This window comes from Sciurus carolinensis, unplaced genomic scaffold (genome assembly GCF_902686445.1).
Source record: "Sciurus carolinensis unplaced genomic scaffold, mSciCar1.2, whole genome shotgun sequence".
Classification (NCBI taxonomy): Eukaryota; Metazoa; Chordata; class Mammalia; order Rodentia; family Sciuridae; genus Sciurus; species Sciurus carolinensis.
The window spans coordinates 1,427,528-1,442,132 of NW_025920152.1; positions in this window are offsets into that span (position 1 = coordinate 1,427,528).

Sequence of the window (14,605 nt, forward strand, 5' to 3'; positions counted from 1 at the left end):
ATTCTTGCATGCTACAATGGCCAGAGAAAGACCACAGGTTGAGACTTTGAGGTGGGAGGCCATTAACATGATGCTCATGTGGATAAGAACTGCCTGCTGAAGCTTCAGGTGAACTCCAGAGTGGGCTGGGAGACTGGGGAGACATGCGCTGGATTCTAGTCACACACACCAACTTTGCCTGAGTTGGCCAGTACATGCTGAGGCACCTACTGTGTGTCAGAAACTCTCCTTGGCCAATTGTAAGAAAGCACTCAGTCAGGAAGAACAAAGCACATTGATATCCATGCTTAGTCTCTAGAAAGGACAGTAGAAAGGATGTGGGCAGGTTCAGAGTGTTTGAGTTTACTGGACGGGCTGATGGACAGGATGTGGAAAGAGGGAGACTTCAGAAGGTGGGCATGTCTGATCTCTGATGTTGGGCCACCAAGAAAACAAATGAAGAGATGGAATAAAAAGGGACAGTGGTTTATTAAGGGCAACTCCCAGGGATAAGTTGGAGCCAACTCTCAATTTTGAGTGCTACTCCATATCATGAAATCGGGTGTGGTGAGTTTACACCACAGAAATTGGCAGATGCTACAATCAGAGAAGGTGATTAAACATTTGCCTGCACACTGCCCATGTCTGCGAAAGATGGAGGAAGCGAACCTGACAGTATCAGTTAACTGGGAGTGGAGCCAAGAGTGTTACTCTAAGGAAGAATCCTGCACTGGGGGCAGAAATGGCCAGGCCAGAGTGCTGCCATGCTAAGCCCCTGACTTAGGGCTGCCCAGGAAGAGCAGATATTTGGCCCAAAAGCCAAGATTGATCCTAGAAACTCGGCTAACAGCATTACTGCAGCGAAGTAGAAAGATGATCCTGATATTTTTTTAATTGACCAAAACATGTTTTGAAACATGTACATTGAGGACTGGCTCAAGCTAAGAGTTGATTTTGCTTTCTTATCACAGAAAACAAGTATTCAGGGAAATGCATGAGCAACTTTCAAGAGTACTTTGTGATTTCCATGTTACACACTAGACCTCTTGAACTTGATCTTCATATCAGACATTTCGTATTCCTTGATCAACATCTCTCCAACCACCACTGACCCAGTAACTACCATGGTACCCTGCTTCTGAATTCAACCTTTTTTAGTTCTGCATATCTGTGAGCTCTCTTGGGTCTGAGACATTCACCTAAGAAAGGGTAGATGTGCTCTGATTCTCCTGCTGTCCCTGGTAGCAGAGGGAATTCAGTTCCTCCAAGGGGAGGACAGAAGGCACAACCCCTCGGCCTTGTCAGACACCCGGTGTCGATCCCCATCTCCAGGGATTCCCATCCTACCTGAAGCAGAGCTATGGCACTTCTTGCCTGTGCCAGATGTCCCCTAGCTCTGCTTTCAACTGAGTTCAACCTGCAGAGACAGAGGCAGGACCTCGGGTGGATTGCCTGTTCCCCAACAGCAGAGGCTTTGGCCTTGCTCATTCCTCTAGATATGCAATCCCCAGAGAGTGGCACAGTTCCCTGACTCCCTTCGGGTCTTTACTCTTATGCCACCTTCTTCATGAGACCTTTCCTATCACACTTACCATTATAACCTTACCCCTTGCCTCCTTTATTTTCTCGCTGCCACTGGCCACCAATTAGGATTGCATTTTTTGGTTTATCTGACTTCCCCACTTGGAATTCATAACTCCACAATGACTGGGGTTCTGCATTTGTGTCCTCTGCTAAATCCTCAGCATCTGATTGACATCTGATGCCAAACTGCTTCTATCCTGTATAACTTCCAGGGGGACACTGCATGGGAGGTGCCCTGGACTGGCACAAGACAGGCACAGATAAACCAATGGCAAGTCAATTACTGGCTTCAGTCGGAAGGAAGATGCCAAGAACTTCAATATAAAGGAACTGAATGTGGAGAATCAGTGGAAAAGTCCTTGGAGATGCTGGAGCAAAAGGGACCCCCCACACACACACACACCCTGGCAATCATCAATAGCCAGAAGCCACTACTACAGAGGCTGGAGGGAAAAAGAGGTGGCATGACTAGAGGCCAGAAGTTTGAGCCACCAGGTTGGAGCTAGGAAAATTCTGGGTCTTCACAACAGCAGTTGGTGACTGTGGAGGAAGAAGCTGGTAGTGGGAGCTGGAACCAAGAGACAACTTGGAAAGGGGTAGATGGACCCGGGTCCCGCTGCTCTCTGGGGTAGGATCACATGTGAGAGGGGAAGGTGGCCTGGTGAGATGAAGCCCAAGGGAATCAGAGGTCAGAATTGCTCTGCTATAACACGCTCTTGTGAGAACCATTCCACAAGATGGCATCCATCTCTTGCAAGGGCAGTGGTCCCAGTGACTGGACCACCTTCCACTAGGCTGCTTCTCTTGAGAGTTCCATCACCACATGGGCTGCCAGGCTTCTGTCATGTGAGCTCTTGGACATGGACCAACCATATTCGGGCCACAGTGGTGGCAGAGAGGGATAACATGTGCTGCTTCTAGGGAGCCTGGGAGTCTGCGGGGTGGTTCTTTTCTTTCTAGACTCCCTCATGCACACCTGCTTGCTGGGACTAGGCATGGATCCCTGGGATGCACGTGGGCTCTCTCATGTTCAGGGATCTGCTTGCTATAGATGAACGTAGGGTGGTCTTGACTGGGTCCTGTAATCCATCATTCTTCAGCAGGCTAGCTTGGGTTCCTTCATGTGAGAATACCTTATTTTCTCCCCTCTTTCAAGTCTAAAGTAGAAGACACCACAGTGTGCTGCCCTGACCTTAGGGCTGAGAAAATGTTCCCCTAGGGCTGCAAGTTGGGGTTGATAATGACTGTGAATCTGTTTTCCAGAAATTGCCCTCAGATGCAGATAACAATTTGATCCACCTCACTCTTCCCAAGGTCACCTCCATTCCAGGACTGGTCTAGGAATGTCACAAAGCCCACCTCTCCCTCACTCCAAATTAGGGCAGTTCTGGGAGATCACCGGAGTGCCAGAGCTCTCCATGGGTCAGTAGGAGCCTCCAGCAGGTATACTACCCTTCAATTTCTCCAAGGGGTAGCCCAATCTTCTGCCCCCAGAACGTGTTACTGAGGTCCCACCTCAGGGAACTAGACTTTCCACCTATGACTTCCTGGCTATAAGTCAGATCTGATACATCTTTTAACATTTACCAGCATGCCACTAATTTCATGAAAACCACCAACTTTCCAGGGGGATATTCTGATTTGCATGTCTGAAATTGCCAGGGTAGAAATATTTACACCATGGAAATTGGCAAACTACCATTTGGAAATCTTTGCATGTGGACCGATTTGTAAAATAGCGGTCACTAGTCAATAAGAGCTGGCCCCAGAAGACCACTTGTCCTAGTCCAACCTACCCGTGTATGTCAGTGGAACAAAAATATCTTAATGCAATCTGTCTTGGCTACCTTGCCTTACTAGTGAACTCTTTTCTACTTTTTAAGCTGCAGTTTGAAATGCATGTGTTAGGAATGGGGGGCTGATTGGCAGAAAGGGCAGGAGCTGAGAGCTGGAAGGGGGAAAGTGTTGGAGGGGAGGCTTCCTGTCCCTCCAGGATCATTCCAGGCAGTATTTTAATATCAAAAAGTTGACAAAGCCTCTTCTCCAATTTAGTTCCCCAAAGACCCTCATTTAAACTGTCTTATGATGACCTAAGAAGTGTTTTTGCAAGCAGGGAAAATAAGCATGGTCCTGCCTAACCCATCCTGTGACCTCTAAAAGAAACTCTCAGGTTGTTCTGACACATGGTTATGCAGGAAAGTTGGAAACTCTCTGGACAACTCATATTCAGCTGTCAATGTAGTGCCATTCATTGATGTCACCTCCCTAGATGGGCCAACACATTCAGAACCTTCAACCCTTGGCTACCTGGCTACAGTAAGGTCAAATTCAGCTGCAGGCATGTCAATTTGGCTTTTGCAAATGGAAATTTGACATTAAGGTAAGAACTTTTAGTGCAGATGGAAGTTTGCAACCCTGGACCTGCATTCTCACCTTGCAATGAGCTGATGGAGTTAAATTAGAACTGTCCTGAAGACACAGGGTCCCAATTAGCAGGATGAGTCTGTGGACCCTCCAAGAGCAGTGGTGGGCACAGTGGGCCTGGGGTAGATCTGAAAATCGGCACCTTCCATTGCACCACATTTGACTTGAGCAACTGATCTTAGCCAAGCAGGAAAAGAACTTGTCCTCACTCAACATGTCCCACCACCAACTGGGGCCCTCACCGTGGCTGCTTGTAATCATTGGGAAATTGTGGCCTCCTTGTTAAGGTTTCTCTTCCTAGGCAGCTGAGCCTCCTCTATCTCTTTGAAGATTACAGGGCTTTAGTATGCCTTTAAAGTGAATTTTTCCCTCTGCATTTTATTATAATTAATGACCAGAAAACTCTTCTCTTTCCCCTTTCTTTATATTTTCTTAAATATGTTTCTTTCCTCTTTAAAATGCAATATTTTTTTAAACCAGGATATGGATGAGCCTGTCCCTAGCAGAGCAGGCCCAACTTCATCTGTGAACTTGATTATGCAAAGCCTGTTTTCAGCTGACATCTGAGGTGGATTTCAGAGCCATGACTCATGAGTACTTCCAGGCTTAGAACACAGGGAGAAGCCCATGCACTCAATGCAGCCTGACTTCCAAGGCCCTGGTGCCTGAATGGTTCAGACTTTGTACACATGCATGCTCTAATACGATTGTGTCATCTGCTGACCTGGACTGACAGTCGTGAACTGCTCCGGGATCAATTCACTTGGAAGAAACACAACTGCAGTTGCTCAGAATTGAGAATTTGCTGGGTAAGGGTGCAAAGACTTGCCTATTTTGGTAGAAAACATTAGGGTGTCATTTTTTTTTCCCTAAATGCTCTCTAGTACATGCAGGTGACAGAATGATAGATATCCATGCTAGTAAGTGCAAACAAGCAAAATTCAGAACAGCAGTTAAAGTACATGCTTGTGCATAGATTTGCATACATAAAGAATAGTTCTAGAACAGGGTTTCTCAACCTCAATACTGGCTATGTCGGGATGGGGAATTATTTTTGTTGAGTCTGTACTAAATATTGCAGACTGTCCTAAATATTGCAGACTGTTTAACAGGCTCCCTGACCTCTACCCACCAATCCCAGTAACATTATCTAGGTGTGACAACCAAAATTATCTTTGAGCATTGCCAAATGTCCCCAGGGCAAAATTGCCCCCAAGTTAAGAACCATTAATCTCTGAAGCTATGCACCAAAATATCAATGCTGAATTCTGCATAGCAGTATTAGAGAATCAGATGAGAGGGAGATTTTATTAGTTGGGCTGAGTTAACGTTGATTAGTTTGCAGAGTGAGCTCTGAATCTTTAGGAGGAAAATAACATATTCAATCCGGAGCCTCATTTAGTAACCAGATATAGTTTATAAGCAAAGTGAGGTATTGAAAGATCAAAGTCTGCATAGCAATAGCTCCATCAAGAAGCTTTAACCCTGTATGAATAGGACTTATGAGGTTTTTGTTCAGGACATAAACATAAATGTGTCCTGACACAAGACAAAATCAGTGGGCACATTTATCTGGCTGTTCATACCTTGCACTTGACAGAACCTTATTTGGGTAGAGGAGCTTTGGCAACATAGAATCTTACACCTTCTTCAAAGTATCTCTCAATCATGTTTTTTCCATGAGCTGGGACACAGGTTTCCATCACTACGTTAGGGACGTGACTGGTCTATGTCTCCATTATGGGACAACTCAAGTGGGAGTTGACTTAACCAGGATGGAACAGAAATGATGAGCAGAGGTCACATTTGCACATCACACTCAAGGAATCCTACAGGATGCCTCAGTTTGTAAATGGCTTGAAAAGGTGCCTGTGGAATAACTGTGGGAAGTTGATTCGTGATTATAGCTCCTTAATCTGACTTTGATCCCATCTCTGGAGACTTAGTCCAGAGGCCTGCGCTCTGTCCCTCAGACAGATTTCAGTGGGTTGGGAGTTGGGCCTGGGACTCTGGACATGAAAGAACATCCCAAGGGACTCTCCTGTCACCATACCCCATTGCTTGCAGGTCACTTTCTGCAAAAGCCCACAGTCAGACCCTCTGAATAAGGGGATAGAACTGAAGTCATAATCTCTGCTCTGACAAAATGTGGAGGAAGCTCATGAGGGAAGCTTGACAGGGGGACCCTGCGGCCTATGCTGTGGGGGGAGGCCTGTCTGGGTTTGGTCCCCGTGTGGAGGGGCCCATGCACCTTGTGTCAAACCTGCCCCCCAGGGCTACAGACCCCACATCTGAGCCACGAGGCTGAAGGGCCAGCTGAATTTGCTCAGAAACACCGAGAAGAGATGGAGGGCCAAAGCCCAGACCTGGGATTCCTCAGTTACTTGGTGCTCTGTCTAGAACAGCACTGCCTGGCCGGTTTTACATCAGCAAGCAAGAATATAAACCAAGTGCAACTTGCCCAAGATCACCTGGGAATAGTGCAGCCTGGGACCAACATGGGTTGGAGAACACAATCTGCCCATACATTTGCCCATCCTCCCTGGCTGACCTCATGAAATGGAGCTGGTTCCTATAGAAATGAGACTGACCTTCTATCGCAGGGAGTAAGAACAGAGAGGCCTCTGTGGGAGAACTGCTGGATCCAGGGCACCAGCTAATAGTGACATAGGAAGTTAATTCCTTAAGATTCCATGATGAGATGCATACCCAGGGATGCAGAGTGGGGGACACAAGGGACACTTCTGTACCATCTGTGCAGGCTGGTGCATGTACTAGGATTGTGGGCTTCAAATTTCATGCCCCAGCTCTGCCACTGAGCTGCTGGGATTTTTTGAGGAAATGGGGTGAAATTCCCTAACCCTTTAACTCGGCTTTCCATCCCGTGAAACGGTGATGATGGAACCAGCCAGCGGCACTATTACAGACTGGATACATGACATAGAGCCTTCTCATGGTAAATGGAAATGGGTGACTGTAATGAACAATCAGTACCAGCCAATCAAACCACATGACTCGAACCCCCTCAGGCCAGCTCAATGCAATCTGATGGTCCTGCATCATCGGTTAATGGTGCCATATTGGAGGATGCAGGGAGGCAGGCCTAAAGGGTCCTGGCTGTGGGTGGCCAGCTCATGTCTAGACACTGCTTTCTAAAGGGGTTTGACACCTGGGCAGAACAGGTATCTTGCTTGCATCACAGGGCTGTGGGTCTTTCCCCCGCATCCCATTCCATGGAGTGTGGGCATGGGCCTGGAGGAGTTTCCAGGGTACAAGAAGAGATTTCAGGGCGAGAATCTCTCCCACTGGCCTCAGCCACTCTGTTTTAACCTGAGTTAAATCAGCCCAGGGTTTTGTCAAAATGGATGAGGATGTTGCATGTCTCCTTTATTGTGATAGGAATAGAGAATAAGAGCCCATCGAGGAGAGGGGTATCTTAGGGGTACATCTGCACTCTGCATCAAGAGCCAGTGAATGAGGCAGCTGGATACATGCCAATGTGGACTGATCTCCATAACACTCCCAGGGAAAGCTATATGGTAAGCTGTGGTCCAGGCTGCATACAAAGGCAAAGCAGTCAGAGGCATATTAACATATTAGTAGGAAACAGAAAAGGGACTAGAATGGAGGAGTTGGGATTCAGTGTTGTCCAGAGCTGTGGCCACCAGAAATGTGGACAAGTAGTGAGCGCTTGAAGTGCAGCCAGTATGAGTGAGGAACTGAATGCTTTTCTTACTGGATTTTTAGTTCACTGAATTTGCATCAGTGGCTAACAGCTGCCGTACTGGATGAGGCAGGTCTAGAAGGATACAGACCAAATTTACCCAGGCAGAGGCTAGGCAAGGGAACTTGGGTTTGGTTTTATTTTCTTTTTGTGACCCAACTTATTTAAGAAATATAATCCTGTATTGTATTCGACACTAATATCCTCCTAAATGCAATGTGCTACCCTACATCAAATCCCCAGACAATAAAAGGCCAGTACGAGAAACCCTGATGAAATTCTAGTGACCCCAAGTGAGTTCAACAGTGACACACCATGTTCATTTCAGTTTGACTGATGGCATGGTAACAAAACCAGGACATGAGAGGAGCCTTGGAGTGGACAGGAGTCTGTTGTCTTGGCCACTTTTCCATAAATCTAAAGTTATTCCAAAATATGTTGGAAGATCGATGCTCCTCAGTCTGGTTCTAGATCTTTCCTAGATCTTAAGACACTTGCAACGTCTGACAGGAGATGGGGGAGAATGAGCCCAGAACCTGCTAGCTCTTCCATGGGTAGGGACCTTCCTGGGGAGAAGGCCGCACCTGCAGAGGCAGGGTGGGACACTAGGGGACCTGCTGTCGGCTGGTCTCTGGAGGTGTCTGAAGACTCCAGGGTGCTTCAGCCAGTGACCCAGCTGTCTCCTGTGAAAGGGCAGTAGAGTAACTGGTGCTCTGACGATCCTTCCTGTTCATCCTCTCAAAGCCCTGTGGGCAAGGATGGCCTGTCACCTTGACCCTCTGTGTCTTTCCCAGCACCTCCTTGAGGTAGACCAAAGATGCTTCCCTACTTTCACTTCAACCACAAAGAAATGGGAACCCCCTCCACCACCACGCCAGCTTTGGGAACACAGTCCCAAACCAGGATTTTGCCACCCAGGATGGCAGTGCTTCTGACATGCAGGGGGCTGCTCTACCAGGCAGGAGCTGGGCCAGGTCCCTGCTCTCAAAAAGCCCTGTAGAGAGCCCTGTAGCCCTGGGGGAACCAGATTGTGTCCCATTTTTCCATTTTCATGTCCTAGCTGTAAGGACTTGGGGGAAACCCATCTCATGAGTTGCTCTGAGCCTGTTTATTTTTCCAACTGCCAATTCTGAGAATTGGTAAGAATTAAGTGATCTTGAAATTAAAACATCAGGTAAGACACTTCATGACAACTATCATCTCCTGACTCCCTCCCCCTGTACCCCAAATGCCAAATCCAGCCCTTGTGAAGATGAAGCAGGACCCAGTGTGCACTGCAGACCCAGGCCTCTCACCAGCTTCATGTGGAAGAACCTGGCTGGGCACTGTCCGGGGGTCCTGAGCTGCCCTCTGCTGAGCAGAAAACCCAGTGCCAAGAGCCTTTTCTCCTCACAGCCTGGAGTGATGGCCCCTTCCCCCGGGTCCAGGTCTGCTCTTCTGGGCTTGCAGCCTGGGAGGGCAGCACCTGCTTCCCACAGGCACCTGGGTAGGCCCTGGGCAGCTGCAGGCTCCAGGCAGCCAAGGCACTCTGCAGACTGTGGCAGCTAAGGGCAGTGGGCCACCACCGGGCAATGGCTCCACACAGTGCAGGCCCAGTGTGGGTGGCTCCCTTACTCCTCTCCAAGTCTGCTGAGGGGTCCACAGCGCCATGCTTCTGGTGACCCAGAGGGCGCCTCCCGCACTTGAGTTCTGAGCATGACCCAGTCCAGCTCCTGGGCATGGCTAGCCTTCCAGCACCTGTGGAAGCCCCTACTGCATTGTGATGCAAGTTTTTTTCATTGCAATGAAATTATTAATTAGTAATAAAATTTCATGCTAAGCAGAGCACAGTGGCACATGCCTGCAGTCACAGGAGCTTGAGAGGCTGAGGCAGGAGGATCATGAATTCAAAGCCAGCCTCAGCAAAAGGGAGGCCCTGAGCAACTCAGTGATACCCTGTCTCTAAAATACAAAACAGGGCTGGGGATATGGCTCAGTGGTTAAGTGGTCCTGGGTTCAATCCCTCGTACTCGCCCCACCCCTCGGCCCCTCCAAAAAAGCAGATTGGTCACACTGCCCTACCAGTCGTTTGGAACATGAGTGGCCATATATTGCAATTAAATAAAAAAAAATTAACTTGAAAAAAATCTCTTGGACACACTGAAATGGCACTGCATCCACCACCAGTGAATTCAGCAAATCTCAGACAAGAGAAAGAGAACATTTTCCTGCAGGTCCTACGGAGGGCTGCTGGGCAGCTGCCTGGGAGGGTTGATGTTGCAGAGGTTTCTAACCAGCTGTGACCTTTGGCCTGGGCACCACCTCATCCTCTGAAGAGCCCACAGGGGAGCGGGGTGCATGTTCAGGAGATGGCCAGCAGGGGGCAGCAGTGCAGCTGGGACTGCAGAATCCAGGAACCAGGCCCCAAGGGCTGCTTGGGGACCCAGATTTCCAGTCCAGGTGGTTGCGGCCACCTCGCAGCCCTTGCCTAGGGCCAGTGCGCTGGCCGGTCGATGCACTTGGTGTGCAGTAGCCATTCTGGGCATTTTCTAAGTATCTCCGGAGGAAGATTGGAAGGAAACCACTCAGGAAAAGCAAAGTACATCCTTCCACACTCCTGCCCCCAGCGGTTATTTGAGTTATCAGTTAAACAAAAGATCCGGATTTTAGACCCTGAAGTTCACGACTCTTAAGGCGTGGATATGAGGTGTCCCCCAAAACCTCCTGTGCGTGACCATGCAGGAATGTGCACAAGGGGATGACCAGCCGAGGAGTAGCCTAATTGGAATGGATGAAGGAAGGCGGGCAGGTCGGGGTGTGGCTGCAGGAAGTAGGTCATGGGGCGTGTCCTTGGGGTAAGAGTTTGTCCCAGTCCCTTGCTCTTTCTGCCTCTGCTCCCGGGCTGCCTTGTGCTGAGACTCTTTTCTCTACTGCACCCTTCCACCAGGATCTGCCTCACCTTAGCCCAGAGCTCTGGAGCCCACTGACCAGGGACTGAGCCTCTGCAACCCTAAGCCAAAATAAACTTATCCTCCTCTAAATTGTTCTCCTTCTGGTCACAACCAGGAAACCCTGACACGAGGACCACCGCTGACACACACATCGCTGGTTCCTGCCATACATTAGTCAACCATGTACTGATTGAAGGTCTATGTCTGTTCAATTCTATATCATAAGTCCTGGGGGCGGGGGCGATGCTGGAGATGAGGACCTTGGCCATCAAGACAGATGAACCAAACCTTCCTTCGAGAAATTCCAACTCCATGAATTCTTTAAAGTTTGGATGATGCCAATTAGGTGGGATTAGCTGGTGTTTCCTTTGTTTTTGTTTTGGTACCAGAGTGGAACCAAGGGGTGCTCGACCACTGAACCAGGACCCCAGGCCTTCTTTATGATTTAGAGACAGGGCCTGGCTGAGTTCCTTAGGGCCTGGCTGAGTTGCTGAGGCTGCCCATGAACTTGTGATCCTATATCCGCTCTTAAGTCATTGGGGGTCTAAGTGTTGGGCCCGGCCAATTAGGTATTTTTATAAGAACACTTACTCTCAGTTTAAGCAATAATTCAGTATTCCAGATCAAATCAAGACACAGAAAACACATGTTTGAATCACAGCTGCATCTAAGATTTTGTGACTTCCTCATTTCGGATTTCCTTGGTAGATTGACTATTTTCAGCTTGCAGGAAAAACATTTTTTTGTGTTATTTCATATACTAGCCAAAAAATAATGATATTGACATCTAACTTGCATGTAGCACTTTCCACATGCCAGGTGCTTGTTAGGAATGCCTGGCCTAGGAAGCCATTTGATCCATATGACAAACCTATGAGAGAGATACTTTTTTAGACTATTTTATGTGACTACAACAAAATGCCAGAGACTGGGTAATCTATAAGGAAGAAAAACGTCTTTTTCTCATTTCTGCAGGCTGGGATCAAGGTGCCTGCCTCTGGGGAGGGACTTCTTGCTGCATCACAATGTGGTCAATGGCATCATCACCAGGTCAGAAAGCAGGCTTAGCTCTCCTGTTCTCCTCTTATGAAACCACCAATGCCATCAGAGGACACCACACTTCTGACTTCATCTAACACTCATTACTTCCTAAAGGCCCCACCTCCAATTAGCATCAATTTATGAATATGGGGATGAGTTTTCCAACACCTGAAATTTTGCAGGACACATTTAAACCGAAGCGCTATAATGATTCCCTGTAGCAGAAGTTCAGAGAGGTTAAGTACCAAGCAAGACCACACAGCTAATACACAATACAGTAGGATGTGAACTGAGAACATCTGGATCCAGAATCCAGGTTGCTGGTCATAACATCTTCCTGATATCAAATATTAACAACATACTCCTACACAGAAAAGGAAACTTCCAGCAGGTGTGGGGTGCACGCCCGTAATCTCAGCGGCTCAGGAGGCTGAGGTAGGAGAATGGTGAGTTCAGTGTTGGCCCCAGCAACTTAGTGAATCCCCAATCTACTCAGTGAGACCCTGTTTCTGAAGGAAAAATAAAAAGGGCTGGAGATGTGGCTCAGTGTTGAAGTGCCCCTGGGTTCAATCCCCTGGGTACCAAAATAAAGAAATAAAAAAAATAACCAAATAAACAAACTTCAAGAGAGGATCAATTCACACTGCCCATCTGCTGAGTCTCTACCTTCAATCATGGGTGATCCATGGCAGCCCCAGACTTGGCTTCCTCTCTCCCTTTCTGAGGAAATGCCCAGTCACGTCACACAACCTTGACGTCTCAGAGCAGTTAGAATTGCTTTGCTGTTTCACTTGGGTTTTTCCTGAAAGAGCATCGTGGCAATCCTAATCTTTTCCTTTCTGTGCTCTGTCAATAAACCACTGCTTCTGCTACTTTTCATAAAAATCCAATTGAAAATGTGTCCTTTAAAATTGAATCACCCAGGTGGCCCAAACTGCAAACCTCTGTCACCTTCCTCCCATCAGCCCAAGGTGCTGGGCCAGGTGGTGAGACAGCTCCTCCTCTGCCCCTAGAACTCCTCCCACATCTCTGCCTCCATCTCTGGAGCAGCTCCAAGAGCTCTTTGGCCCCTGCCTGCGGGTCTCCAGCCCCTGCCTCCCAGAGTCACTGCCAGACCCAGCATCCAGGGCCTGGACCAGAGCAGGAGGGACAGACGGGTGGTGCCACAGAGCAGAGAAGCTGCCCAGAAGTGGAGGCTGCTGCCTTCCTGCTCTGCAGGTGAGGAGGCTGTGCGTGTGTGTCCTCTCAGGGAGGAGGAGGCTGAGAGCCAGGGAGCAGGAAACCCAAAACCCTGTCCTGGCAGCAGGGGGCCAGGAAGGCCGCCAGTGTAGCAGTGGTTCAGGGGCCACTGGGGACGCTGATGGACCTGGGTTGCAGTGCAGCAGCACAGTGTTGAGACACTGTGGGTTCTGAGCAAACCGCTCAGCAGTCTGTGTGTCCTCCTGTGTCACTGCCTCAGGCACATCAAGCCTCAGGACAGCAGGTCGGCCACTTGTGCAGTGGGATCTTCTGCACTGCTCTCCCGAGGCAGGGTCTTGACCTACTCTCCTTCAGCTGACAGTGTGGTCATGGGTACAGCGTTAGTTCCAGCCTCATCATTGATGAGACGCAGTGACCATACCTACAGTGCCATTGAGGAGACTCCCTGAGACAGTGTCTTTTGATTGTTGAACTGTTCCTTCCAGGTGCAGTGGCAAACTCCTCTCTGTTCAGTTACTTGGGAGGCTGAGGTTGGAGGACACTAGTTTTACACCAGCCTCAGCAAAGGAGAGAGGCCCTCCTCAATGGAGCAGAGGCCCATTCTCCAAACAGTGAACAAACAAGGCCACGAGGGGCCATGGTTAAGTGCATATGGGTTCCATCCCTGGGACCCAGAAGAACACAGAACAGAAGAAGCAAACAGTGTTTTTTTCTTGGGAAAGAAGCTCTTTCATGGTCTCAGAGAGGAGTGGAGAAATCCTACTTCTGACTCTTTGTTGGGGAGCGTGGGACTTGGTTCCAGCTCTGAATCTTTAGTTAGTGACTAATTGACCTGCGAGGAGTTACTTGCACTGAGCCTCAATATGAGGATGAGAAAATAGGAAGCTGCCTCGTGTGCTGAGTTGCCAGGTCTGAGGCGGGTGGAGGCTCAGGACCTGGCCCAGGAAGATAAAATGGCCAGGAGGGCAGGCACGTTCCCTCAGTCCCTGTTGGACTCAGAATGGAGTGTGGCCTATCATCCTCGCTCCCTCCTCTCTGTGACTGCCTCAACTGTGTGTTTGTGAGTGACCAGTTTGTGACCCCAGCATTAGAGGCTTTCCAGGTGATACAGGTGAGTGACGACCCACACACCTGGGGACAAGCTCAGATCACATGGCAGAAAGACCCTGCAAGACATGTGGGCAGCTAGGGAGGCCCTGCAAGCTCCAATGGCTCAACCAGTGTCACACAGAGAGCCCAAGGAGGGGAAGGATCTGAACCCATCTGCCTCCCACTCCTGGGAAGCTGCTCCTTAGGCCTTTGCTGAGCACAGAGGGAGGGTGTGTGGGTCAGCCACTCTCACTTGTGTCACAGGCCAGGGGAGCGGATGACTCCAAGACGGCTCCCGTTTTGTGAGGAAGTGCCTCAGGTAAGGGGACCCCAGGAAGTGACCTCACTTCCTGGCAATGGAACAAAGAGAACTTGGAACCCTGGTAGCCAGGCACCCAGAGACCAGGCACAGCCCAGTCTGTTCAGTTGTGTGGAGAGAGCGATCCAGAGCCATGAGTTCTTGCTGTCTCCTGACGGGTGGCTGCACAAGCCTCAGGAAGACCCTGAGCAGGGGCCTGTCCCGAATGTGGAGATGCTGGGATAGTTTCCAGCCCCCTCCCATCTGGCAAAGGTTTAGGAGAAACTGGAGAATGAGACATAGTAGCCCAGAGCAGGTGAGCTTAGGGTAGCCCCC